The following is a 4531-nucleotide window of genomic DNA, read 5'->3' as shown; positions in this document are numbered from 1 at the left end:
CCATCAAGCCAGTACTGCCATTTCTCATGCTTTCTCTCAGTGTCGGAGCTGCAATTGCGTGTAAAGGAGGCGACTTGAAAATAAAACGTGTAATCACCTTACAGAGGGTCTTCACGACGGGGTGCGTCAGCTAGTTCTCCATTATTGTCAATTTACTGGACTTCTGAAGAAACCTAGCTACAACGAAAATACAAACTGCACAGTTTAAGGCACATGAAGAGAAATCAGTGTGCTGATTGACTCAAAAAATGTCGCTACAAATAATCTGCCAGGCTGATTTACTTGTTCGACCACCTCCCTCCGTCCCCCTTTGCTGTTAGCACAATTCTTTCAGTTTCTTTTCTTGTATTTTCCTTGCTATTTTAGTGTTCCCCATGTGGAGATGGATCCACAACCGAAACGGTTTTCACCCTGTGTTTCTGCAGCGTCAGTTTACAGCTCCAGTGGCGCAATCGGTCAGCGCGCGGTACTTATACAGCAGTGCATAGCGGAGTTATGCCGAGGTTGTGAGTTCAAGCCTCACTTAGAGCAGTGTTTTCAACTACTGAAAGCAACTGTCGAGATTAAATACTCTTAGGTATTTGATGGAGATAAACTAACATCAAATGAACAAGTAAAGGTTTATTTTGAGTCACAATCAAAGAAGGCTCCACAGCTGAAACATTGTGTTTCCTTCTCTTTTCAGCATGGAATAAACCTTGACTTTTTCTTTGAAGCCCATGCATGCTGACGCAGCTCCCTACTTAAATTACCATCAGCTGTGTACCTCCAACTGACCTGTACACAAATATATGAGAGAGGTCTACTGAGACGAGAGGAGCACTGAAGACTTGAAAAAGCTCTCGCATTAGATTCTGTGTTTTTGTTGTTCCCCAGATTTGTTTTTAATGTTCTTTTTCTTTTGAAGGTGTTGCGTTTGGTTTTTTTTTTTCATAGTTGTTAGACTACTACAGGGATTTACCTAGGTTCCTGGAAGACTTCTCGTTTTGTGTTTGTTGTGTTTTCGGGTTACAACAATTTTTTTTTCTATTGATGGGACCCCACGCATTACTATGGCAGTAGTTAACTTTAGTTCTTACATTGTACAGTACCTGAAATTACCACATAAACTACTACTCTGTTTCCCTTTTTTTAAAAGGCACAAGTGAAGTTTGTTTTTCCTTGCTGCTGATTGGTAGCTACAATGGGTTAATTGCAATAAACTTATATACAATAAACTCCGCTGAAATTTGTCAGCAGCTCTGTACTAAACCTGTTCTCGATTGCAACAAACCTAAAATAACAGCTGCTGCCCATTAGATGTTACTGCATTAGGAGTCTAGCTTAAACCACCTCTTCATACTGTACACACCCGTCTCACTTTATCTCCACTGCCGGTCTTGTACCGCAATCAAATACAGAGCCCGTAGTAGGCAGTAAGCTCGCATATATAGCTCACTGTATATATAATGAAGAGGCAGAGGTTAGTTTCTCATCTGCGCGTTACAGAGCCTTACGCAACTCGTACTGTACCAACAGCTGGGGTTTGATCCCTGCACGGGCTATTAGTTGAAAGGCCATTGTAAATGACGTGTAAGAGATTTATAGATAGATACTTTATTGATCCCGTGAGGGAAATTAATAAAGCTTATCCAGCTGGCTTTTATGTTTCACACTAAATTGCGATCTTGAAACCAAAATAATTAGAAATATGGAACACAACCGTTGTTCCCCAAGAAGGAAAGCTGTTTAACACTGACGTCACTCCTTTTTATTTAACCCAGATTGTGAAGACAACTCTGCCCTATCAAAGGAAAATGTTGCACAAAAGTTGGAAAGCACACTCTGAATCCATCTGTACTGTATATTTGATTTCCGCGATCCGTTCAATGCTGCTTGGTGCTTCGCAAGCAAGTCATTTCAGGGAAGAAACTCAGTTTAGAGAACTACTGGTGCATTTTCACTCATTGAATTTGATCTTTGTACTCTCTTTTCATTCTCAGCTATAATATTTCAAAATTACAGTTCAGATTTGTTGGAAAACTTCACAGGCATTATTAAGTTAGGACTGTACAATTGTATTTTAATATCTTGGTATATTTACCTTCATTTTAATATGGATGTAACCATAAATGTTCTTAAGCATGTTGTACTTTTGTAGTACTTTCTAAAACATTTTAACTGAGGACGACTATTATACCTTGTGATACATGCAAGACATCTGTAAACGAAGATGTAATTACAGTCAAATTGGCAATTAACAGAAAACCACAATTTGTATAAGAAACATATAAATTTGATTGCTTCCATAGTATTTTGGATTTTCTTACGAAGATCTCACGAAGTATTGCCAGGATCTATATTTAGCGTTCGGTAGCGATAACACTGCTGATATTGATTGAGTAGAAATCTATGATGTATTGACAACTTTATCTGAAGCGAGAAGTCCTAGAACGCTGCCTATGAAGTGTTAGGATTCATACCAAGATATACTTTTTGTTTTAAACCCAAAATGCTGCTATTGCATTACACATTATATGAACATTACCAGTTTTGGTAGCTTCTCTGCGCGATTTTTCGAAACTGAAACTAATTACAAAATTACTTAAGATCAACCATGACAAAAAATTATAAATCAGGACTAATATTAATATCAACTGATGTTACTACAGAAAAAAAGATTTAACTGAAATATTAATAAGACTATGCAAGCCTAAAAAGTAGAACAATTCAATTTATATAACTTTTTTTTTGAGAAATGGGCTCACACACCGGAAGACACTAACGTTTCTCTTCGTTAGAGTATGTGAATAACAGTTTAACCCAAAATGTTTGGAGTCCAGAGGGAGGACTCGCTCGCTGAATGATCTCTCAAGAAATCCCCGGTAAGATTCAACAGGTGTTTTCTTCAACAGCCACTAAAAGTCTGATGACCTTCTCTGGATTTCCTGAATATGACGTCAAATTAGTTCAAATCATTTGGTAGTTAACAGAATGAAATGCTTTGGAGGTACATTTAAAACAGCAGAGCAACACTGTAGCACTTCGTGTGTGACTGAATTTAAATGTGTAAACCTGGCTCTCTATGAACACGAGCAAAGAGTTCTCACTCAACAGAAGATTGCGATGTGAGCACAATAATATAAAGCACTTGGTGATGCCAGCGATTGATCTCGGGACTTCATACACAAAAAGCATGCACTCTACCACTGAGCTACATCCCCTATGGCACAGATGGTGGAACTGACTTAAAGATGTGCATATGTTCACTGACCACAATCCACCCTTCATGAAGAATGCCTGCAGTTTCCCACTTTCGCGTTTCTTCTACTACAAAGTAAATCAATGGGAATGAAGAAATAAGGAAGGGAAAATAATCGCATTGAAGCTTCCAGAGACTGGGCAAAATGAATAATTTATTTTTATATCCAGTCACATGGGCGACTGGTTGATTCTTCAACGGGGGAGTGCGTTTTTCTACCTCCTTACTCGACTGTCTTTCAATTATGTTTTCTTTGAAACCTTTTTTCATCTTTTAAGTGCTTGCGATTAAATTACGCATAGAAAAACAGCAGTACAGTTGATGTTCATGGACCAATGCACACAACTCCAGTGATAAAGCCCTGTCTGTAAATATTGTAGAAGAACGTTAAAGGGCGAAACAACGCTCCAACCACGTGAATGGTAACAAGAAGGATCGTGTTCTTATTTAATATGTGCTTTTAAATTGCCTTGTCAATACACACAGGCTTTAGAGATGGACAAATAATTTACAGTGGTGTTTGTAAACAAAGATGGAACGTTATTTCTATACCAGGAAGAAAGGAGCAGACTCTTAAACTTTAAGAGACAGAAACAACACCTCATCACAGCTAACACTAATTAAAATGACATCACAACAGAAGAGTGAAGCCTTGAGTGAATCAAATTAGTTTTTGTTGGTCGTCTGTGTCTTCATAACTTTGTAGGTGAGAGAGAGGATTGCGAAAATGTGCAGGTGCTTCTCAGAAGTGCGTTGGTGGTATAGGTTCCTTCAAATAACTGAGCCAGTGCATCCCCAAATCTTTTCAAGATGATCTGAGATCCGGTAACACATCTCCTGAAACTAACATTCGAGGTAGGAAGCGTGCTCTTAAACACCAAAACACTCAAAAAGGAAGAAGCAGATCTCTGTACACAAGACGGTAGTGCGATATTAGAATTTCTGAGTTTTTGACGGATTCAGGCTCCTTCTCAGAGGTCCTTGTTCGCCAAATAACTTTGCATCTGAGGAAGAGCACCACGGAAAAAAACCCAACTCAACAAGCGAGCGCGTTGGTTGCTCTTGCTCTTAATGCAAGGAGCTGTTTTTTTTTTCCTCGCAATAATCATTATTAACCAGAAACAGCAGCACAGGTAGGTCGCATTTGTGATTATGTCACTTCTCTGCTTCAGCAAGGTCAATAAAAGATTCTGAAAGTAGTAAAGCAAAACTGAACTTAAAATCATATTAGGAATTCTGAGCGATATCACCATACAGGTAATCCAATAAGAACGTTGAAATATTTGAATA

The 4531-nt window shown here is 38.6% G+C and overlaps 1 non-coding gene across 1 annotated transcript; it reads left to right on the top strand.

Moving 5' to 3' along the window:
- The first annotated feature begins 437 nt into the window (after positions 1 to 437).
- trnai-uau (transfer RNA isoleucine (anticodon UAU)) lies at positions 438 to 531 on the top strand. The gene is made up of 2 exons: positions 438 to 475; positions 496 to 531. It is a non-coding gene; the product is annotated as a tRNA-Ile (tRNA).
- The last annotated feature ends 4000 nt before the right edge of the window (positions 532 to 4531 follow it).

This window comes from Atractosteus spatula, chromosome 10 (assembly GCF_055471065.1).
Source record: "Atractosteus spatula isolate fAtrSpa1 chromosome 10, fAtrSpa1.hap1, whole genome shotgun sequence".
Lineage (NCBI taxonomy): Eukaryota > Metazoa > Chordata > Actinopteri > Semionotiformes > Lepisosteidae > Atractosteus > Atractosteus spatula.
This window is presented reverse-complemented; position numbering and strand designations above follow the sequence as displayed.